Source organism: Balaenoptera acutorostrata, chromosome X (genome assembly GCF_949987535.1).
Source record: "Balaenoptera acutorostrata chromosome X, mBalAcu1.1, whole genome shotgun sequence".
NCBI classification, from domain to species: Eukaryota; Metazoa; Chordata; class Mammalia; order Artiodactyla; family Balaenopteridae; genus Balaenoptera; species Balaenoptera acutorostrata.
The window spans coordinates 99,987,197-100,012,652 of record NC_080085.1 but is presented as its reverse complement, the minus strand read 5'-3'; the positions used below and the strand labels follow the sequence as shown (position 1 = coordinate 100,012,652).

Genomic DNA, 25,456 nt, shown 5'->3' with positions numbered 1-25,456 from the left:
CTAAAATTAAACGCACACAAAAATAAGTGAACACAGCTATATAAAATTGATAACCAACCACAGAGAAAAAAATAAATTTGTTAACTTTTGAAAACAGTACTCTTTTCACTCATAGAAGGGTATAATCTAAGCACCAAAATAACTATCAAAAGATCTCGGACTTTTTAGTAGCTTTAGTTAGTGGTGGTACTGGAGAATAATTTTGCAAATGAGAAAATATATTTAAGTTGTTGGGAAGCAGGGTTTTCACTGTATGAGAAAGGAGATACAAAAACAAAGTATGGGAATCTTCTCTACTTATATAGAGAAAAATAAATATCTATTTGAAAGACATATACGTAACAAAACAGCCAAGCCCACATTCTTTGGTACTTTTAGTCTTCTTTTTATTTATATTGATTTTTTATATTCTTCATATTAAATTTTTATACTTTTACAGATTTAATATTTTCAAAGATTCCACATGATTTAATTATTTATAATAATTATTTTCTTTTTTGATGCTCAAATGATCTACAAACCAGCCAGTTCAAGGCATTTTAATCTGAGTCTTTTGCCCTTTCAGCACTACCCTAGACACTTAAATCATTCTTGCTTTCTGGAATAAAAAAGACATTCAGGACCATATTTGTTTTTCCATTACTCAAGACATAGAATCAGCAACTTTCTTCATTCCTTTTAGTGGAAAACTGTATTTGAGGTCAAAATTTGGTCAGTTACTTACAAATGAGATGGTTCTAGACATGCAGTGGTGGTGGGTAGGGTGACAACATTGCAAGTTATTGTACTGGCAGAGATGGAAAATATCTTATTTTTAGTGTTGTGAGTATCCATTTATTTTTCATTTTAAATCTTATGTTATCTTGTCCCTTCAAATTTTCTTCCTATATAAAAAATAATTTCCTCTATAACTTGCTTATTTAGATTTTCAACCCTTCAGCTAAGCTATAATATCTCTTTCTTATTAAATCCATGGTACAGACAATGTTTGTGTCCCTCCAAAATTCATATGAGATCTAATCCCCAATGTGATGGTGTTTGAGGTGGGAGTCTTTTTGAGTTGACTAGATCATGAGAGTGGAGCCCTTTATAAAAGAGGCCCCCAAAAACTCTTTACAACTTTCCACCTCATAAAGACACAGCAAGTATTAGACGGCTGTCTATGAACCAGGAAGCAGGCTCTCACCAGACAGCAAATATGCAAGTGCCTTAATCTTGGACTTCCCAGCCTCCAGAACTATGACAAATAAACTTCTATTGTTTATAAGCCACCTAGTAAGTGGTATTTTATTACAGCAGCCCGAATGGACTAAGTCAGTCCATTGGCTCATTGATCACAATTTTGTAATCACTTATTGACTTATTTCAGGTATGTTATTATATTCCTATATTATATTGGCTTTCTAATAGATCTTCGTTTCCCAATTTACTATGTACAGTTTTATAGCAACAACAACCCCTGCATTGCTAATTGTATCAGGCAGAGTTCCAACAGAGAATAGCCATAGTCAAACAGGAAATTAAGGAGAATTTAACAAAGAGACTATTTACACAGGTGTGGGCAAGGGCTAAAGGGAACCAACTAGAGATGGTGCAGTATCCTGTGGTAGCAAAAGAAGAAAACTGTTACAACTCCTAGACCAGAAATGAAAAGGGGGGACCACAATTAGCCAAATCTAGAGCATATAGTAGAGGCCACTGGAAGGAGACGGAGGAATGGACTTTAACAGAGGACTAGAGCCAGGCCATGACCTTACAGGGAGGGATCCTGAAAATAAATACCCCCAAACACTTCTCCATCTGCCCTCTTGTCTCCTACTGATTCCTCTCATTGGCTAATTCCAAGGGTAAGATGGGGGTAAGAGAGTCTAATGATGAAGCCCATATAGCTTGGCCTCCTGGAGCAAGAGCTGGGCAGAGAACAAATTTTAGGAATGAAAAAACAGAAAATGTCTACATCCCTCTCCCTAAAAGCCTCCTCTTTCTAAGCTCCAAATCATTTCTTTAACTGCCAGTTTCACTATTCCATGCTATTTCAAATCTATTATCTTCAAAACAGAATATATTTGCAGAGCTCCACCCAAAACTTATTTTTCTCTCCTACTAGGTAAATGAAGGCATCATCCAAACATGTGCTCAAGCCAGAATGTGACTGTCATCTTTGACTTCTTTCTTCTAATACAGTCATCCTTCAGACAACATGATCTGTATATTATACCCTTAAATTATTTTTAAAATCTATCTCTTTTTAGTCCTGACTGTCATAGTCTTAATTCAGGCACTTAGTATCTTCTTTATGGACTATTATAATAGATTCCTAACTGGTCTTTCTACCACTAAATTTGCCCCCTTCCATTTTGTCCTTTATATTTCTACTCTCAAATTCTTCTCCTTCTCTTCATCAAGCCATATTGTCTCTTACTAGGACTACTTGTAGATCCTACTCATTTGACTTTTTAGTCCCACTATTGTTCTGCTCAAGTCAGCCAACATTATACTGTAACCTGGTCATGTCTTTCATCTGATCATTAAATAAAGGTCAAACTCCTTAACCTGGTATTAGTGCTCTTTTGTGATCTACCACAAACCCATCTTTCTAGCCTCATTCTCAGCACTCCTTCACATTAATCTTATGCTCCAACCAAACCAAAGTATTTATAACTCCCCATACACAATATATATAATTTTTACAACACGCGTTTATTGATTGCCTATAATATGTCAGACACTAAGCTAGGTGCTGTGTATAAAAAGATGGATGAAACTAAGTTCATGCCCTCAATAGTTTCCTTTAATCATAATATTTCTGCTATCTGCAGGACAATTCCCATTTTATCAGCCTGGAAAACTATTAATCCATCTAGATTTAGCTTAAACATGGCTTCTTCTGTGAAGCCTTTCCTGATCATAACAATTAGAGATAGTTACTCCTTCTTTAGTGTCCACTAATACCATATGCACATTTTTATTTTAACACTTAATACCCTACTGCTTTTATTTACTTCTATGTCTTGCTCTCTGACTAGATTCTGAGTAATATAAGCATATTTTGCAAATCTGTGTATCCCTAGTAACTAGAAGCAATCTCAATAAATGTTCATCAATTAAAGAATGAATGAATGATGAAGTCAGTGAATTTGAGTACGAGAGCTGAGGTGAGAGAAGAGGAAAGCAGAGAAGAGAGAAGAGGAGGGGAAAAACAAGAAAAAGTCCTCTACAACCTCATTTTGAATCTGTTTTGGGGCCATAATATTTTCAAGGTTGAGACAAAAAGCAGGATACTAAGACATTTGTTTCATCATGTCCAAATATTTTACACTGAGCAATTATCTTTGTAGTAGGTTTAATTTCAAGGGCTATATTCTGTGGCTACGTTTTAATTAGTCAAAAGCGATTCCACTTGTCAAGAATTGGAAAGCCTACAAAGTGACCTCATTAAAATCAATGAGAAAGGTCATGTACAGCAATGTTCACATGTGCAATCTTACCTAGAAGCAGCCCAAGCTATAAATCATATCTACCAACTTTGAATTATAGTAAATATTTCATTCAGTGCTATTACATACAGTATCTGTCTGTGTAAAAGCATTGTTCAGAAAGAAATTTAACTCCTAGAATAAACTGGAATGTGCTTGATTTTCAGGTGAGTTATTTAGACTGTTCCCTTTTACATGAGTTATTCTGTAAATCTCAGTTCGGTTTTGCTATTTCTTTCAATGGAGTATGCTTTTCTTTCCTATTTATATGATTTTTGTTATAATTTTGAAGAACATAAATACAAGTTTAAATATATTTGCATTTAACCTGAGGTTAAATGTGTTTCCAATAGTATTTTATTTATATTTAGGGAATTACTATTATTCAAAATATAGTAACGAGGAAAGGAAGATCATTTGGAGTAGTGGAATAAGCAATGGATGGGGCTTTAGGTGACATAGGCTCTAGCCCTTAAGCTGGTTGGTCTTAGGCTAAGTGACTTTCCTTCTGGACTCCAATTTTCTCTTCTGGAAAATTCTGTGCTCAACTAGATCTGAGATGGCAAACTAGAACATCACAGTTTGAATCCTTTAGGAGATGGGTTTTACAAAAAATGTTTTGGTCTGTGTAGCATTAAAAAATGAAAAAAAATTTGTAACTATATTTGGTGATAGATGTTAGCTAGACTTAATTGTGGTGATCATTTCACAGTATATACATATATCAAATCATTATGTTGTATACCTGCAACTAATATAATGTTATATGTCAATTATATATCAATAAAAATTAATTAGAAAGATTCAGGTAGGCTTTCAATCTCAGATTTGCTAAAGTCCCTCTCCTTCCTTCACTTCTAAACTGATCATGCACAGAGCAGACCCAAAGAAGGACAGCAAAGGCTTTGAGAACTGAACTGCAATATAAACAATGCCCAAGGACCAGACCAAACCTTGCTCTGATCTTTCTAATGTCATATACCAGTCCCAGTTCACATCTGTTATATACTCGCACACATGTGAGAAATAAATTTGTAAGCTTTAGGATGAATGATCATTAAGATCCCCTTCATATTAAAATGTTGTAAATTTTTCAGAGAAATTTAGATATTGCTAGTAGGAAGGATATTTAGTCTGTCTCTGGGAAAGTCTATCACTACTTGTGTATTGTTACATTGGCTTGTGAAGGTAGTTTTGCTATGGCCATTGATTTGAGGCTTAGCTGTCTGACACCTTCTGGAATATTAGTCTTTTTTTTCTGTTTCCTGAAAAGAGGACCCTGTAAATCTACATTTTATATAAGTAAGTGTGGCTTTTATATTCTTGACTATACTCTCACATGACACACAGTACATGGTCAATAATATTTTGAATGAATAAATCTGCAACAAGATACAAGGTAGAACAAATGTTGCCAATAAGTAGAACTTAATTATGGCATAATTTTGAAGCACCTTAAATGCACAAACAAATATTTATCCAACTTCTTCAAGTTCAAAGATACAGGATATTTTAAAAGCTAAATTTAAAAAAATATTAAAAGTGTCAATCCAATTGGAAACCAAAGGAAAGAGAAAATTCTGATAAATCAATTTAGATCACTGTACAATTATGTATTTCCAAATTCCTTGAAGAAATAACTTCTCTGAATTTTAACAACATTATTCCTTCTGCTTCATTTTTGGAGTGGGGGTAAGTTAAATAAATTGTCTTAGGGGAGCATTAGTATCTTCTATAAGACAGAGATTGAAAGCTGACTTTTACTTTGTCTGACATCTTTCATATATTGGCCAGTCAGTAATTATTTGTAGAGTTCAGTTTCAAGGATTTTTGTTAATCTGTGAATTTTCCATTTTCTTTTTAATTAAAATTTATAAAGTGCATCTTTTTTTTTTTTTGCAGAAGCTTGGAGTTGAATTTAAAACCAAATATAATAGAATTGATTAGCTACTCTTGTTTCCTTATATTTTTACTCTTTAAAATAAAGAACAAAAAATGTTGTGAACTTTAACTTAGAATCTTGAATGATCATGTTTGCAGGCAAAACAAATGGGACATAATATGGGTTTTATTGTAATAGTCACTTGAATAATGGTATCTACTAAAATGGACATTAATGGACATTATCTATTTCTATAAACCAGTGTATGATGAAAAAAAGTCCAGGCTTATTATATAGTTTTACTTTCACGGATACTAAAGAAAACTTTCATTAATCTCTGATGATCATCAAAAACCAGTAAGTACACAGGTTTGATGATGTGGTCATTTGCAGAAATTACCTGCTAAGAAAAATGCATGTAGTTATATTTTGAAAATCAGAATATGATTACCTGTTATTTTGATTATCTGAAATTTCACTATGCCTGCCAATGTGTGTCTTTTCCATTATGAGATCTCCAGCTTAAAAGAAATTGCATCCTGCCTGTAGTCCCATCAGATCATTGAGGATCCACTGTATAAACAATTGTTTAGAAAAGTATTTTCCTTTTGTTAAAATTGATGATAACTTGATAGTTAAAATTGACTGCTAACTTTGGAAACAAATTTTCAGAAGTTTCTTCTTCCTTCGCTGTCCAGGTTGTTGACTGTGATTTATCTTAAGATAAAAAATTCTTATTTTGTTTGTATTCAGGTTGCAATAAAGTGAGGTCTGATCTCTCATTCAAAAGGGAGACTAGAAAGCAGAATGAGAAGTGGAGTTGATGCAAGTTTTCCCTTCTTCAACTTTAGGTACTGATGATTTTTACTAATGAATTGCTGATGGCAAAGATAATTAGATTCCATTCACAAAATACTAATTTGGGAAAAAATGGGCAGGCTTTGATGTTTGTGGTTGTTTCATGTTGTTGTTTGTGGAGTTAACCTACAAAATAACTTTAGCACTTAAAACTAGGATATATGACACTGGTTCTAGCCACAATACCTACTATATTACAGTGGTTACATCTAGAAACTAGACGAAAAAAAAAAAAAAAAAAGCAAAACCCCAAAACCCCTCCCAACTCTCTGAGAACTCTAAAAAGGCCAATATGGGGGAAGTGGGTTTTTTGTTTTTTCTTCCTTTATCTTCCAGCTTTAGCTTCAGAGCAGGCCAAATCAGTAACTGAATAGTAGGCAGGTTAGCAAATACTCCAAGAGAAAGCCTGTCTTTTAGAGCCAGAAAAGTATCCATTTTCATTTATTTTCTTTTTTTCTCTCATTCATGCCTTAAACCAGTCCCATTTGAGGCACAGCGACTAATGTATGATCACCTAAGACCAGGAGAAAAAGGCCATCTCTCTGAAGAGAGGAACTGGTCAAAATGTTCCCTGTTATGCAGAGAGTAGGGGGAAAAACCTCATAAATTGCGTATCTCTTTTCCCTTGTCACTTCACCCTAAGTGCAGCCCAAGTGGCATGGGCCTGTACTGCATTGTGAGAAGCTAAAATTTTGAGAGAATTCCATCTTTCTGGCCAGAAGAATGGGAAAATGGATCCCTTATAGCTGAAGAGTGTGGGGGGAAAGTTTCTGAGAGGAAAGAAAAGGGGAATCACTGTTTCTGAGTATGAACCAACTAAAGGTCATGGCTGATCCCCAAGCTTTGCATGCATGCAATACACCCAAAAAAGATAACAGAGCATTTGAAAAGTAAGCTACCATATAAAAGTTGTCCAAGGTCCAGACCAAACCCTGAGTGGCATATGCAAGGAGCACACTGGGACAATATTCAAAAGGTTTTGAAAAATGAATTAGCTTTGGAACCACCTTCCTGGCTTTGGAAGGCAAGGAAGAACTGGAGTCTGAACCTTACCAGGTTGATGCCTATGAAAACAAGAACAGTGACAACAAATCAGCATTCTCCAAAGGATTTTAAAAGGAATAAGACCCTCATTATAATATTCAAAATGTCCAGGATACAATGCAAAATTACTCAACATACCAAGAAACATGAAAATCCGACAAAAATCTCAAAAGAAAAGGCAGTCAACAGATGCCAGCTCTGAGATAATATAGCAGTAAGAATTCTCAAACAAAGACCTTAAGGCGTTTGTTATTAGTATGTGTAATTAACTAAAAGTGAATACTCTTAAAACAAATAGAAAGTGATTATATTCTCAGCAAAGAGGAAATAAACTATATAAACAAAAACAAATAGAAATTTTGACTTTCAAAATATAGTATTTGAAGTAAAAAATGTCCCGAATATACTCAATAACAGAATGGAGATGAAAAAGGAAAGAGTCAGTGAACTTGAAATTAGATCAATAGAAATATTCCAAACTGAAGAACAGAGAGGAAAACAACAATGAAAAATTGAACAGAACATCAGGGATTTTTAGAATGACATCAAAGCATCTATTACTCATGCCACTGGAGTCCCTGAAAGAGAGGAGAATGAGATTAGTGCAGAAAACTATCCAAAATACCAGTGATGAAAACTTCCAAGATTTAGTAAAATATGTAAATTGTATTTGTAAAGTTCTGTGAACTATAACTAGATAAACTTAGAGAAAATCATGTTCAGACACATCATAAACTGAATTCCAAAGGTAAAGAAAAAAATTTATTTCCTACATATAAGGAAACAACAATTGGAATAATTGCAGATTTCTCATCAGAAACCATAGAGGCTATAAGACACTGGAATATCTTTGAAACACTAAAAGAAAAAGAACTGTCAATGCAGAATTGTATAACCAGTGATAATAAACTTCAGGAATGAAAGGCAAAATAAAGGCATTTTCAGATGAAGAAAAACTAAGAGAATTCAAGACTGGTAAACCTACTGTAAAAGAGTACAAAGGGTCTCTTTTCAGGTTGAAGGAAATAATGCCAGAAGTAAGCTTAGAGCGTGAGTATTAAAGGAAGAGTAACAGGCATGGTAAATATCTGGGTAAGTAAAACAAATGATCTTTCTCCTCTTAAGGTTTTTACGATATGTATGACTTGAATGAAAAATTGTAAATTTTCTGGGAAACATTTTAATGTACATAGATATATATGACAACTGTAACATAAAGGGGAGAGATTAAATGGACCTATATGGTTACAAGACACTATACATACTTTAAGTAGACTGTGAGAATGCATATTAAAATGTATAGTAAAACTCCTAAAAAAAATACAGAGATAACACATAAAAGCCAATAGATAAAATGAAATATTAACATATATCCAAATAATAAAAGAGAACACTAATTAATGATGAATTAATTAATCAAGACACTGTGGTTTTAGTGAAAGATTAGACACACAGATCAATGCCACAAAATATAAAGTCCAGAAATAGACATATATGTATATGGTCTGTTGATTTTTGCCAAAGCTGCAAAAGCAATTCAATGGAGAAAGGACAGTCTGTTCATCCAAATGCAAAAAAAAAAAAAAAATCATGATGTACACTTTACCCTTTATACAAAAATTAATTCAAATTGGCTCCCAGACCAAAACATAAATACTAAAATTATAAAACGTTTAGAAGAAAACAAGAGAGGAAATCTTTGTGACCTTGAGTTAGGCAAAATATCTTAAGTATGACATTAGGAGCATGACCCATTAAAGAAAATATTGATAAATTGGACTTAAATTTAAAATTTGGTTGTGTGAAAGACGCTATAAAGACAATATAAAGACAAGCTAAGAATAGGAAGAAAATATTTTCAAATCACATATTGACAAAGGACTTTTACCCAAATATATGAAGAACACTGAAAATTTGGTCATAAGAAAACACACAACGCAATGGAAAAAAAAAATGGATAAATTACCTGAACTGACATTTCACATCAATATACAAACAAACAAATATAATGACAATAAGCACGCAAAAAGATGCATGTATAGGGTATGTATAGTTTAATAAACCCTCAGGGTCCTGTAATTTTATGTAAAGTTTTCATCCCTTGAATATCACATATATTTTAAGACTACAATTTACCAATAAATATGATAAGACTTGAAAAAAATGGGTGATCTGGCAGTGGCAAGTTACATCATGGAAAGTATGTTCCAAGATGTAATGAAGAGTGGTAACTTTTTGTTTCTTTTCTGCCCAGCATACTTCATCAGTCCCTTCTTCTTGTAACAACTTTCATCTCCTCTTTCTTTTGGGAAATAGTAGCTGCCTCATTCAGGCCAATCACATAACATACTCCCTTGGGTTCATTGATTGTTCTCTGATTGGTTCTGCAAATTATATACAGATCCGTGTGCAAAGTTCTCTTTTGCCACTGGGTTTACAATGCTGGGTTGATGTTCACCTGAAATCTATCAGTAAACAACATTCCAAGCTACATGGCACAAGCCTATCTGCAGTAAGAGAGAATGAGACAAACTAAAAGAAAGAAAAGATCTGGATTATGAGTGAGGGCAAGGAGGGAGGGAGCTGATGACATCATTTGACATAAACCAATAATTCCCCTCTTAAACTTATGATTGATTGGGTCAGGTCCTTGTAACTTTGAAGGAAACAAATATGGCAACAGCAGACTTAAAATTAACATTACAAGCAGCAAAATGGCAAAATTTATATCCCTCAAAACTGATCACATCATAGAGAGGAAGACAACCTTGAGAAATTGTCAAAATATAGCATATAGAGACAAAGGAAACATTGAAAAGGTGGTAAGTGTAGAAAAATATATGAGTGAAATAACCCAAGACACAGAGGTATTTCTAAAGATGAAATAAGAATAACTGGAATTGGAGAAAAATAAATGTTACAAAATTTTTTAGAGTGAGTTTCATAAAAAGACAGAAGGTAATTCTTCCAGTGCCCAAGGGAAGCCAGAAGTACTCTCAGGAGTTGGTGAATAAATACCATGTCTCTTTCAACCTGTAAGTGAGATAATCCTGAGGTGTGTTTTTTGAACATTTCTGAGAGTTTACCTGTGGAAACAAGCATCAGTTGCTCACTGTGATAGCTGGTTTACTAAACTAAAGCACTTCTACTGGCTGCCTTTCCTTTCCACAACCACTCCCCTACTGTTGCCTCTGGTACCTCCCAGATAATCTACTTACACTCAAATCCTTATATCAAGGTTTGCTTTAAGGGGAAGCTGCAAAGTAAAACAGCTAATGCTTTTGTTTCTTATTTTACTAATAAAATAGAATCAATCAGAAAGGTGTTCCACATACTCCCTCCTTCACATTTACCATCCTATCTGCAGAAGACCTCTGTATGGTTCTCTATGTGATACACTGAAAACTAAAAGTGGAGTGCCACTCACAGTGCAGTCAGTGATCAATTCTCAGACCTCATATTGTTTGACATATTAGAAGACTTTAATATGTTTGGTAACTCTCTCCTTTAGCAAAAAACTTTCTTCATTTAGCTTCCCAGATATCACACTCCATGGGTTTTCTTTCTACCTCACTAGCTGCTACTTTACAGTTTCCTTGGCTGGTCCTTCTTGTTATACTTTAAACACTGGAACACTCCAGAACTCAGTTGTTTGTCATCTTATATTCTCTGTCTACACTCTGTCACTTGGTCATCTCAAACAGATTCATCACTTTAATCTTCATCTATATAATAGACATTCAGCCCACACCACTAATTTTACACCAATTTATCCAATTATTTTCTGGACATCAACTTCTCAGTGTTAAATGTAAAATGAACACCAGATCTACCCCTCCAATGAGTTCCTTATGCAGTGTTCCACACATTGGAAAATGGTATCCCCATTACTCCAGTTACTCAGGCCAATCCTGGTGTGGTTCTTGACTTTTACTTTCTTTCACACTGTCCTTCAGCAAATTATGTTAATTCTGCCTTTAAAATATATCCAAAATACAGTTGTTTGTAGATATCTCACCCATGGTTAAATTGTTTGCTAGTCTACAAAATGTATATTGTATTTGTGCTCATTTTTGAGGTATTCTACAAATAGTATTGACTACACTATTTGCATCATCAAATCTTCAATAACACTGGTCTATTTTTGGAAAGGTGCCTGTTTGAATATCGTCAAAAAGGAAAGTGTAACAAAATTTCAAATCTTCAAAGTGTCACTTAAACTCCTGGGGAGAGACTGTAAATATAAACTCCACTTTCTCACTTTGGACTTAAAATTATTACATTAGTGGGAATCTAACTTTCTCATAAGTTGAGTAACAAAATTAAGAGACTGCTAACAATGCTTATCTCTAAATTGGGAGTGGAAGTTGAGGGGATCCTTTCCTTCTTCTTTATATATAATTTTGTTATGCTTAAATTGCTAATTATATACATGTGTTACTTTCATAATTAAAGACTGAATAAAGCTATTTAAACAATCTTTGTAAAAGAGTGCTATTTAGGAAGAGATTTGCACTAAAAGATATAAATAATTATTACAAAGAAATTTAATTAAATAGTGTTGTTCTAGTGGAATAATTGATTGAAAGGCCAATGGAATAAAATAGAAATAACAAGAAAAAACCTTAGTAGTTAAAATAATTTAGAACATGACAAATGTATAGTATATTGATTAAGAGCACAGATTCTAATGTTCGAATACTTGGGTCCAAGTTCTGGATATGCTCCTTATTATCTGGGTGACCTTAGGCAAGTTACTAAACCTATCTATGTAACAGTTTCTTCATCAGTAAGGGAGGAATAATAATAGTACTTAACTCATAGGATAATTGGGAGGTGTAAATGAATTAATATATAGGTATAAGACTTAGAACAGTGACTATCAAATAACAAGCATTATATTGGGGTGGCCAAAAAGTTCGTTCGGGTTTTGGTATGTTATGGGCAAACCAAAATGAACTTTTTGGCCAACCCAATATAAGAGTTAGCTATTATTAACAGAAATCAGAGGCACATATATAAATTATATATATATCACTACTTAGTAAAATTTGTTTCTCATGCATGTATATGCGAGCAATTCTGAAATTATATATAAAATAGGATAGAGCAAGTAGGTAATATACATATAAAGCTATTTTACTGTAGCTACATAAGATTTTAATACTTGAAGGAGTAAGGGAAAGTGTTTACAGGAATTCTGTGTAAAGATTTTGCAAGTGAATTTGTAAATCAAATGAATAATATAGCAATAAATAATATTGTCATGTTAGCTTTTGAATAAAAAATACTTATATCATGACTGCTTATTACAAAATGAAATATATTCCAGATGAATGAAAGAGGTTTTATGTATGTTTTTAAAACACTGGAAAAACATAGAGGAGAATAACTATATTACCTCTGTACTGAGAAGTGTTCTATATGCATACAACCAGTACAAGAAATCAAAACTAAATATAGGGGAGACCGTCAGGATGGCAGAGGAGTAAGACGTGGAGATCACCTTCCTCCCCACAAAAAAATCAGAAATACACCTACATGTGGAACTACTCCTACAGAATACCTACTGAATGCTGGCAGAAGACCTCAGACTTCCCAAAAGGCAAGAAACTCCCCACGTACCTAGGTAGGGCAAAAGAAAAAAGAAAAAACAGAGACAAAAGAATAGGGACAGGACCTGCACCTCTGCGAGGGAGCTGTGAAGGAGGAGGAGTTTCCAGGCACTGGGAAGCCCCTTCACTGGAGGAGACTGGGGGTGGCAGGTGGGAGGCTTCAGAGCCATGGAGGGGAGTACAGCAATAGGGGTGCAGAGGGCAAAGCAGAGAGATTCCCGCACAGAGGATCAGTGCCGACCAGCACTCACCAGCCTGAGAGGCTTGTCTGCTCACCCGCTGGGGCGGGCGGGGGCTGGGAACTGAGGCTCTGGCTTCGGTGGTCGGATCCCAGGGAGAGGACTGGGGTTGGCGGCGTGAACACAGCCTGAAGTGGGCTAGTGCGCCACAGCTAGCCGGGAGGGAGTCCGGGAAAGACTCTGGACCTGCCTAAGAGGCAAGAGACCACTGTTTCCGGATGCGCAAGGAGAGGGGATTCAGAGCACCACCTAAATGAGCTCCAGAGACAGGCACGAACTGCGGCTATCAGCGCGGACAGCAGAGACGGGCATGAAATGCTAAGGCTGCTACTGAAGCCTGTGTGCAAGCACAGGTCACTATCCACACCTCCCCTCCTGGGAACCGGGGCAGCCCGCCATTGCCAGGGTCCCGTGATCCAGGGACAACTTCCCCGGGAGAACACACGGCGGTCCTCAGGCTGTTGCAATGCCATGCTGGCCTCTGCTGCCACAGGCTCGCCCCGCATTCCGTACCCCTCCCTTCCCCACTCCCCCAGCCTGAGTGAGCCAGAGCCCCTGAATCAGCTGCTACTTTAACCCCATCCTGTCTGAGCAAAGAACAGACACCCTCAGGCGACCTACACACAGTTAGCAGAAGGAAAGAAATCATAAAGGTCACATCAAAAATAAATGCAAAAGAAATGAAGGAAACGATAGCTGAGATCAATAAAACTAAAAGCTGGTTCTTTGAGAAGATAAACAAAATTGATAAACCATTAGCCAGACTCATCAAGAAAAACAGGGAGAAGACTCAAATTAACAGATTTAAAAATGAAAAAGGAAAAGTAGCAACAGACACTGCAGAAATACAAAGGACCATGAGAGATTACTAGAAGCAACTATATGCCAATAAAATGGACAACCTGGAAGAAATGGACAAATTCTTAGAAAAGCACAACCTTCTGAGACTGAACCAGGAAGAAACAGAAAATATAAGCAGACCAATCACAAGCACTGAAATTGAAACTGTGATTAAAAACCTTTCAACAAACAAAAGCCCAGGACCAGATGGCTTCACAGGAGAATTCTATCAAACATTTAGAGAAGAGCTAACACCTATCCTTCTCAAACTCTTCCAAAAAAAAGCAGAGGGAGGAACACTCCCAAACTCATTCCACGAGGCCACCATCACCCTGATACGAAAACCAGACAAAGATGTCACAAAGAAAGAAAGCTACAGACCAATATCACTGATGCACATAGCTGCAAAAATCCTCAACAAAATACTGGCAAACAGAATCCAACAGCACATTAAAAGGTCATACACCATGATCAAGTGGGGTTTATCGCAGAAATGCAAGGATTCTTCAATATATGCAAATCAATCAATGTGATAAACCATATTAACGAATTGAAGGAGAAAAAACATATGATCACCTCAATAGATGCAGAAAAAGCTTTCAACAAAATTCAACACCCATTTATGATAAAAACCCTCCAGAAAACAGACATAAAGGGAACCTACCTCAACATAATGCAGGCCATATATGACAAACCAACAGCAAACATCGTTCTCCGAGGTGAAAAACTGAAACCATTTTGTCTAAGATTAGGAACGAGACAAGGTTGTCCACTTTCACCACTATTATTCAACATAGTTTTGGAATTTTTAGCCACAGCAATCAGAGAAGAAAAAGAAATAAAAGGAATCCAAATCAGAAAAGAAGAAGTAAAGCTGTCACTGTTTGTAGATGACATGATACTATACATAGAGAATGCCAAAGATGCTACCAGAAACTACTAGAGCTAATCAATGAATTTGGTAAAGTAGCAGGATACAAAATTAATGCACAGAAATCTCTTGCATTCCTACACACTAATGATGAAAAATCTGAAAGAGAAATTAAGGAAACACTCCCATTTACCATTGCGACAAAAAGAAAAAAGTACCTAGGAAAAAACCTACCTAAGGAGACAAAAGACCTGTATGCAGAAAACTATTAAGACACTGATTAAAGAAATTAAAGATGATACAAACATCTTGTTTCTGTTTTCCTTTATTGTGCAAAAGCTTTTAAGTTTCATTAGGAACTTTGTTTATTTATGTTTTTATTTCCATTTCTCTAGGAGGTGTGTCAAAAAGGATCTTGCTCTGATTTATGTCATAGTGATCTGCCTACACTTTCCTCTAAGAGTTTTATAGTGTCAGGCCTCACATTTAGGTCTTTAATCCATTTTGACTTTATTTTTGTGTATGGTGTAAAGGAGTGTTCTAATTTCATTCTTTTCCACGTAGCTGTCCAGTTTTCCTGCCACCACTTATTTAAGAGGCTGCCTTTTCTCCATTGTATATTCTTGCCTCCTTTATCAAAGATAAGGTGACCATATGTGCATGGGTTTATCTCTGGGCTTTCTATCCTGTTCCATTGATCTATATTTCTGTTTTTGTGCCAGTACCATACTGTCTTGATTACTGTAGCTTGTAGTATAGTCTGAAGTCAGGGAGCCTGATTCCTCCAGCTCCGTTTTTCTTTCTTAAATTGCTTTGGCTATTCGGGGTCTTTTGTGTTTCCATACAAATTGTGAAATTTTTTGTTCTAGTTCTGTGAAGAATGCCATTGGTAGTTTGATAGGGATTGCACTGAAACTGTTGGTTGCTTTGGGTAGTAGAATCTTTTTCACAATGTTGATTTTTCCATTCCAAGTACATGGTACATCTCTCCATCTGTCTGTATCATCTTTAATTTCTTTCATCAGTGTCTTATAGTTTTCTGCATAGTGGTCTTTTGTCTTCTTAGGTAGGTTTATTCCTAGGTATTTTATTCTTTTTGTTGCAATGGTAAATGGGAGTGTTTCCTTAATGAAAAGCCAACCCTCAAAATGGGAGAAAATATTTGCAAATGGAGCAACTGACAAAGGATTAATCTCCAAAATTTACAAGCAGCTCATGCAGTTCAATATTAAAAAAACAAACAACCTGGTCCAAAAATGGGCAGAAGAGGGGCTTCCCTGGTGGCGCAGTGGTTAAGAATCCGTCTGCCAATGCAGGAGACATGGGTTCAAGCCCTGGTCTGGGAAGATCCAACATGCTGAGGAGCAACTAATCCCGAGTGCCACAACTACTGAGCCTGTGCTCTAGAGCCCATGAGCCACAACTACTAAGCCCGCGTGCCACAACTACTGAAGCCCGACCACCTAGAGCCTGTGCTCTACAACAAGAGAAGCCACTGCAATGAGAAGTCCGTGCACCACAATGAAAAGTAGCCCCCACTTGCCACAACTAGAGAAAGCCCGTGTGCAGCAACAAAGACCCAATGATGCAAAAAATAAATAAATAAATTTATTATTTTTAGAAAACAAAAACAAAAATGGGCAGCATACCTAAATAGACATTTCTCCAAAGAAGATATAGATTGCCAACAAACACATGAAAGGATGCTCAACATCACTAATCATTAGAGAAATGCAAATCAAAACTACAATGAGGTATCACCTCACACCAGTCAGAATAGCCATCATTAAAAAATCTGCAAACAATAAATTCTGGAGAAGGTCTGGAGAAAAGAGAACCCTCTTGCACTGTTGGTGGGAATGTAAATTGATACAGCCACTATGGAGAACAGTATGGAGGTTCCCTAGAAAACTAAAAATAGAACTATCATATGACCAAGCAATCCCACTACTGGGCATATACCCTGAGAAAACCATAATTCAGAAAGAGTCATGTACCACAATGTTCATTGCAGCACTATTTACATTATCCAGGACATGGAGGCAACCTAAGTGTCCATTAACAGATGAATGGATAAAGAAGATGTGGCACATATATACAATGGACTATTGCTCAGCCATAAAAAGAAACAAAACTGAGTTATTTGTAGTGAGGTGGATGGACCTAGAGTCTGTCATACAGAGTGAAGTAAGTCAGAAAGAGAAAAACAAATACCATATGCTAACACATATATATGGAATCTTAAAAGAAAAAAACAAAAACATGGTCAGGAAGAACCTAGGGGCAGGACAGGAATAAAGATGCAGAGGTAGAGAATGGAGTTGAGGACACGGGGAGGGGGAAGGGTAAGCTGGGATGAAGTAAGAGAGTGGCATGGACATGTACACACTACCAATTGTAAAATAGATAGCTAATGGGAAGCAGCCGCATAGCACAGGGAGATCAGCTTGGTGCTTTGTGACCACCTAGAGGGGTGGGCTAGGGAGGGTGGGAGGGAGATGCAAGAGGGAGGAGATATGGGGATGTATGTATATGTATAGCTGATTCACTTTTTTATAAAGCAGAAACTAACACACTATTGTAAAGCAATTATACTCCAATAAAGATGTTAAAAAATATATATTTAGGTATTACTTCATAAAAATATTGTAAAAAGATATCATAATTATAAAAGGCACTGTACAAGTTGGGTTAAACATTTTTATCAAAATATGTTAGAAAAAGAATTAATATTTAGGCAGCCTATAAAGGTTCCTACAAAACAATAATGGAATTCCTATTATCCCAAAATAAAAGAAGGTTGGTGTGGCTAAAATATTTCTGACAAATAGACTTTAAGGTAAAAAGCATTACAAGAATAGGTGACTTCATGATAATAAATGATTCAATTCACCAGAAAGATATAACAGCATTACACTTGTGTGCTGTTAATGATAAAATCTCAAAATGTATCAAGCAAAAATTGACAGAAATTCAGAGAAGTTAAATACTCAGCAACTATAATAGGAGATTTTATCATACCTCTCTTAGTAATTAATAATACAAGGAGATAAAAATTTGAAAAAAACTTGAAAATTTGAAAGAAATAACAAGTTGACTTAACTCACAGGAATATTTAGTGAAACATCTGTGGAGTGAACATTCTTTCAAATATACACATAGTCTTTATGAAAATTGAACATTACCAGCATCAGAGAGCAAGTCTTAACAAATGTCAAAAATACCAAAAACAATAGCGTATACCTATAATAAAAAATTAGGCCAGAAATCAATAACCAATGTGTATATATATGTAAGTTAAGAAATACACTTCTAAATAATCAATTGGTTAAGGATGAAATAAAAACAAAAGTTAGAAAATAGTCTGGACTGACCAAAATAAATTCTACATATCAAAACTTGGGATATACAGCTTAAGCACTACATACAGATAAACATACAAATATAAGAGAGGCTAAAAATTCATTATCTAAGGATACAATTTAAGAAGTTAGAAAGAATATGGATACTTCCTCTTCACTGCTTCTCTTGGCCTGTGGTTATCTCTGCCCTTCAGTCCTCTTTTGAGGAAAGTTATATATGTAAGGGTATCATGGGTCTCCTATAAAAATGTACTTCTTATTGTGGGATAGCATCAAAAGTTTGAAAACTACTGGTCCAGTGGCTGAGTTGGAAAGTGGCATGGCAAACTAAGTACCTAGACCAGCCTTTCTGCTGAAAACAAGCTGAAATGCTGGATAAAATGCATCGATGCTCTGGCACAAAAGTAAAGAATATTTAGACTGAACAGTAATTGGAAACCCAGTGAGTTCATTTTAAGAAGTTGTTTTTGGCAGGAATCAAGATGGCGGAGCAGAAGGACGGACGTGGAGCTCACCTCCTCCCACAAACACATCAAAAATACATCTACATGTGGAGCAATTCTCACAGAAATCTGGAAACTGGCAGAAGAATTCTCATATTGTACAAACAAAGCTGCAAGAAAGATCTCCACGTAAACGGGTAGAACAGAAAGAAAAAAAAAAAAAGGCATTGGGTTGGGATCTGTAACCCTGGGAGGGATCTGTAAGGAAGAGGTCTGCATGGGTGGACCTTCGCCCTGGGGATAGAGCGATTTGAGACACAATGTGGGCATCCCAGTCCTGGTGTCCTGTGCAGAGCAAACAAGCCCTCTTGCCTGCTGGGAAATCTGCTGAGACAGACAGCAAGGCTGGAGAAGCCTACACTAATTGTGAGGAGTGTGCACGTGCTGGCTTGCCAACAACCAGGGCGGAGAGAGCCATGCACTGGTGGCTGCCACTTCACCACACTTTCCAAACAAAGAGGCAAACACCCCAGTCCTGCTCACTCCACAACACAGCCCGGCACAAGATCTGGGCAAAGACTCCATCTAGCTATGCAGAAGAAGAACAGGGCATCTGAGGTGTGATCTGGGTGGAGCTGTGGTGCCACAAGAGCCTGCGGATGCTAAGGGCTGAATTTCAGGCAGACAGGCCCTAGGAGAGGATTCAGTCTCGCTATGGAAAGACAGCCTGAAGTGCCTGGGGCGTGGTCCCGGTGGAGCAGCGATGGCCGTTGTCAGCGTGCTCAGGAATATGCAGCAGTTCAAATCCCAGTGAGAGCACCCCAGCTCTGCCCACTCCACACTGTAGCCGAGCGCTAGATCTGGGGCAGACAGGTCCTGGGAGCAAGCAGCACAGCCACCTCAATTCCTACAGCCAAGACACCCCAACCCCAAGCCCCAGCTTACTTCACACCACAGCTGTGTACTAGATCTGGGACAAACACAACAGAGAAAGGGATGCAACCTTGGGCTGCTACTGAATGGAACTGCAGATGCCTTCACAGGTGCTGCATAGGTCCTCTGTGACCACATAGGCATCACTTGCTTCAGAAATCACCTATTTGGGGGCAGGGCAAGCACCCAAGGGCAATGGAGCCTGACTGAACCCGACCCTCAGGGCTTCTACTCCAACAACTGGGGATCAGGCCCTACCCCTGACAACGCAGGGATAGCCACAGAGCAAAGAGGAAGCCCCACCCAACATCCACTGCAGGCTCTAGACATCACAACACCAATCACAGCCCCTATCAAGGGGATAATGGCCAGCACACCCTGAGGAAAGGTGTGGCTGGTATCGATAGCAAAACCAGCCCTTGCACCAAAAACACTGTACACTCACTGTCTACACAGGGATGCGCCCACATAAAAACACCCCTTCGAGACCACAGTAGATAACTGTTCTCCTAAAATGAAAAGACAGAGGATCTACTTCCAGTTAAAAGAACAAGATAAATCCCTTAAAGAACAAATAATGAAACAGACCTCACCAATCTACTAGAACCCGAGTTGAAAAACAAAATCAGCAAACCTCTAGCCATGTTTATCAAGCACAATTTTCCAAATAAATAAAACTAAAAGTTTAAAAATAAAGTTAGAAAAAGATCAATATATCTGAATTAAACAAAAGCAGGTAACAAAAATAAGAACAGAAATTAATGATATAAGAAAACTAATAAAGAGATCAACAAAGGGCTTCCCTGGTGGCGCAGTGGTTAAGAATCTGCCTGCCAATGCAGGGGACACGGGTTCGAGCCCTGGTCTGGGAAGATCCCACGTGCCGCGGAGCAACTAGGCCCGCGAGCCACAGCTACTGAGCCTGCGCGTCTGGAGCCTGTGCTCCCATCAAGAGAGGCTGCGATAGTGAGAGGCCCGCGCACCGCGATGAAGAGTGGCCCATGAAGAGTGGCCCCCGCTTGACGCAACTAGAGAAAGCCCTCGCACAGAAACGAAGACCCAACACAGCCAAAATAAATAAATAAATAAATTTAAAAAAAAAAAAAAAAAAAAAAAAAGAGATCAACAAAGCCAAATTTTTAAATATAGCAATAACATTTAGAAACCTCTGGCAGTCTAATGGAGAAAAAAAAAAGGGAGTACAGAGACACACAAAAAAAACTTAGTAATTACGTTAGTAATTACATAATGGACTGAAGTATAGGTAGAGAGTTCACAATTACCAAGTGGTTATACAGTTAAAATGAAAGGCCAATACAGTCCACCTAATGGGAGAAGATGATGCAGTATATGTAACTAAAAAAGATTCATTATCCATGACATATAAAGTATCAATATTTCTACAAATCTATAAAATAAATATAAACAATCTAATAGAGATAAAAGGTCAAAAGACTTGAACAGGCATTTCAGGAATAGGGAAAAGAAATGGACAATAAAGTTCTATGAATAGATGCATACACTTATTAAATAACCTGGAAAGTGTATATTGAAATCATACCATTTCACACCCACCACATAGGCAAATATGAAAAATCTGACATTGCTGTTGAGTTGTGAGGATGTAGAATTTCTAGAACTCTAATGCAGTGCTTGTGGGAGTATAAATTATTAGAACCATTTTGGAAAAAATGATATTTAACATTATCTAGTAAAGCTGATGATGCACATATCTTTTTATGTAACAATTCCATTTGTAGATATAGACCTTAGAGACGCTCTCACATATAAAGACAATGTGGCATGCAGAAGAACGTGCATAGCAGTGATGTTAGAAACAAAACACTGGAGACATCCAAACTTACATAAAGATCAACACTGATAAATAAATTCAAATATATTCATACAATGGAAAACAACATAGCAGTGAAATTGAAAGACCTACAGATGTATGTCTCAATGCGGGTGAATCTCATAAAGTTGAATGAACAAAGTGAGTTGCAGAAGAACACATATAGTCTGATCCTATTTCTACAACTTACATACATGAAAAAGAGTATAATGTTTTGGGATACATATTCACATGGCAAAATTAAAATAAAAATCAAAGCAATTATGAATAATATTTAGAACAGCCATTATCTCTGAGAAGAAAGGAGAGAGAGGAGTATGATCAAAGGGTACACAGGGCTTCCCTGGTGGTGCAGTGGTTGAGAGTCTGCCTGCCAATGCAGGGGACACGGGTTCGAGCCCTGGTCTGGGAAGATCCCACATGCCGCGGAGCAACTAAGCCCGTGTGCCACAACTACTGAGCCTGCGCGTCTGGAGCCTGTGCTCCGCGACAAGAGAGGCCGCGATAGTGAGAGGCGCGCGCACCGCGATGAAGAGTGACGCCCGCTTGCCGCAACTGGAGAAAGCCCTCACACAGAAACGAAGACCCAACACAGCCATAAATAAATAAATAAATTTATTAAAAAAAAAAAAAAAAAGGTACACAAAGGGATTCAAAGGTACTCATAATTTGGTATATTGTATGCTGTGTGTTGGGTAAACAGTGCTCTTTTTAGAATTTTTTTCATAAATTATAAGTAATAAAATGTTTCACACTAAACTACAAATAAAGCACTATAAAATATATTATCTGAAATTGCCCAGAGTTCACTTCAAATTTCTTAATGTTTCGTAGATGTTGTTTACTAGCAAGTCCATATTAAAGGAATACCGGAAAATTAAGAGATTATTGTATGAGGTGATTCTAAAGTGACCTTGATTCACCCTCCTTCAGCTAATATGTTCATCTGTTAGGCTTGTTCAGTAAGATATGTCTGTAATTACCATGCATGAGTTGTTGCTTCCAAGTGGAAAAGGAAGATGACACTGGCTACACTGTGTTCTATACAAGTAGCCATCTACATGCTTTTTCCTTTTCATTCTGACCTAAAATGGAAATTTTGAGATAAATTTTCTTTTTGATTAAGGATAAAATGTTATTGTCACAAAGTCACTGAACCAGAACTAAGGATCCAACCATACAGATGCTAAGTAAAAGCTATATTTATTTGATATGCTCATGTTTTCTCTGTATATTTCAAGGCATTTCTAAATAACTTCACTAATAATTACCACCCATTATTAAGAACCACTTACTTTTTCCCAGTGAGCTGAAATCAAGTTTAAAAAAGATATCATACAAGAAAAAAAATCCCCTAGAAGCTGTTCCTGAAAATTAACTTTGGTGATTCTGAGATCCTTTGGGATACTAAATTGCAACAATAAGCTCTAAAAGCATGCCTCTAAATTCCCCCACTAATATACCTGAGATTAAGTCAAATGAATCATGCTTTCCCTGACAGTTATATTATTTTAGTAAGGTTAATCTTTAAGTAGAAAAGAATTAGTGATTTTTGTTGCTTCTATCATTTCTGTGAAATAATCATTTTCAGAGCTCGAAGATGGGCCTTGCCATTTACAAAATCCTATCTGATTTAATAGAATGATATTTCTAATATTGCTATTTCTGATATTGGTTTCTACACAGAGTAAAATAAAGTGGCTTTCTTCTGAAAAACTCCAAATATCAAATAAAGAAGTCCAATTTCCAATCTGTTATAAGTTTGAAACTAACTTATCAGGAAACAAGAAGTCAGATTGTAATGTAGTGAGGTAAAGAAAAGAAATTACTAATATGAGCAAATTAGATAAAGAAGGTATTCATATACTTCAAGACTCTCGCCATCTTCTAATCAGGCTATGGAAGAATTTCAGATATCTCTTGGGCAGTGCTTTCTCCCTGATATCCATAATTTTGTCTCCCACCCCATCTGCATCTTATTATTTCATTCAGCATGTGTAGGGACATAAACATCATGTGTATCTTACAGCTTGTCAATGTATCGTGTTGACATTAAAAATCAATCTTTGGTGATAGAGATTAGAATAGTCATTTCTCTGCCTGGTGGTAGAGGGTAGCAGGGCAAAGGTACTGACTGGAAATATTTGTGAGGGACCTTTTTGGGTGTAATGGAAATGTTCTTTATTTGGTCTGAGAGTAAGGCATATATATTTGTAAATATTAATTGATATGTACACTTAAGATTTGTGTATTTCACTTTACATAAATTTACCCTCAGTAAAGTATTAGCAAAAAAAAAAAAAGAATATAAATTAGAGTATCTTGATTCATGGTTTCCCTTCAGATTTAGAATAAAATCCAAATATCTTATGGCTTGTGAAGTTCTACGTAATCTCGTTCTTATATGTCTGTCCATCTTCCTTTCCTGACACTCTTGTTTTGCTTACTTTATTTTTGGCCCTGTGGTTCTTGCTGTTCTTTAAAACTACACAAGCCAGCAGTGCCTCCTGATAGCACCAGGTGGGGCGGAGCCCGCGGCCACCACTCCCCGCGGTCACTCCAAAGGGGGACTCGTACTCCGAGGAAGAGAAGGAGGGGATGGAGCCGGGGCGGGAGGAGGAGGAAGGTGGACCCCCGGATCCAGGGAGAACTGAAGACATTCAATCAATTCCACAGATGATATCAACAGACGCGAAACTGAACTTGAGGACATCTATCACAAGTTCCGCTCTGTTCTGGTAGAAGCGACGGTGAAACTGGACAAAGTGGTGAAGAAAATTCGCAAAGCCGTGGAAGATCCGAAGCCCTACCGGGAGGTGCGGAGGGTGGCGAGGCTGGCTCAGCTGGAAGCTCTGAGAACCACGCAGGAGACTATCCCGCTGGCCGAGCAGCGCCTGCTGGAGGATGACAAGCGGCAGCTCGACTCGGCCTCGCAGGAGATGCTGAGTCAGCCACGCAGAGGGTCAAGGAGGCGGAGCTGAGCAAGACTGAGGAGTTAGCTGGAGCACAAGGAGCCTGCGACCAGGTACAACACGGCCACGGACCGCCTGCGGCAGCTGGAGAACAAACTCAAGAAGACAGTGGACGACCTGCAGGCCAAGCTGTCATGGTGCAGGGCGAATACAAGATGGCCCTGAGGAACCTGGGGACAATCTCGGACAAGATGCACGAGCAGCAGCGCGCCAGTGCGATTGGGGCTTCGCAGCCGCGGCGTCAGGGCCAAAGGTGGCAGCGCGACCACAGAGAACCTGTCGGGGCGCAAGGCCGAGCTGGATGTCGTTTCTGTGGCCTCCGAGGCTTCTGGAGATGACAACTGTAGGACCTCTGTGGCTGAAAATGACTCGGAAACCCAGTCTGTGTCCAGCTTCAGCTCAGGACCCAGGAGCCAGTCTGAGATACCCGACCACTGACCAGACCCCCACGGCTGTGAGGCCCGGCAGCCTGGACCACCTGCCCAGCCCCGTGTCCGTCAGAGTTCGTGATGATGTTCCCGGCGCTCGGCGAATGCAGCAGGACCTCCTTCCCCAAGTGTGAGGTAGAGTGAGATGACAGGGCAAAAGGGGCAGGGAATAAAACGAGTGACAAAGCCAACAACCGGGACGTCAGCAAGCAGTGCCATGGCAAGATCCAAAGCAGCCCCTCCCCGCGAGGGCCGCACCTTGGAGGATGAAATGAGGCAACTGTCCCTCCAGTGCTCAAAGGGCAGAGACGGGATCATCCCTGACATAAAAATGGCGCAGATCGGCTGATCCATCACAGCTCTGGCCCAAGTGCATATCAATATTTATACATGAAACTGTATGGAAAACATTGTGCCACTTATCACTTAATATGTAAGTAAGTCCCCTACATACCAACCAGTTCCCTTCCAAGAGCACAGTTTGTAAGTCCAATTTGTTCATAAGTCCGATAAAGTTAGCCTAGGTACCCAACTAACACAATTGGCTATGTAATACTGTACTGTAATAGATTTATACTTTTCACACAAATAATACATAAAAAACAAACACAAAAAATAAAGAGAACATTTTTAATCTTTAC

The 25,456-nt window shown here is 37.7% G+C and overlaps 1 pseudogene; it reads left to right on the top strand.

Moving 5' to 3' along the window:
* Nucleotides 1-24,001: 24,001 nt before the first annotated feature.
* Nucleotides 24,002-25,164, top strand: LOC103013917 (SH3 domain-binding protein 5-like; annotated as a pseudogene).
* The last annotated feature ends 292 nt before the right edge of the window (nucleotides 25,165-25,456 follow it).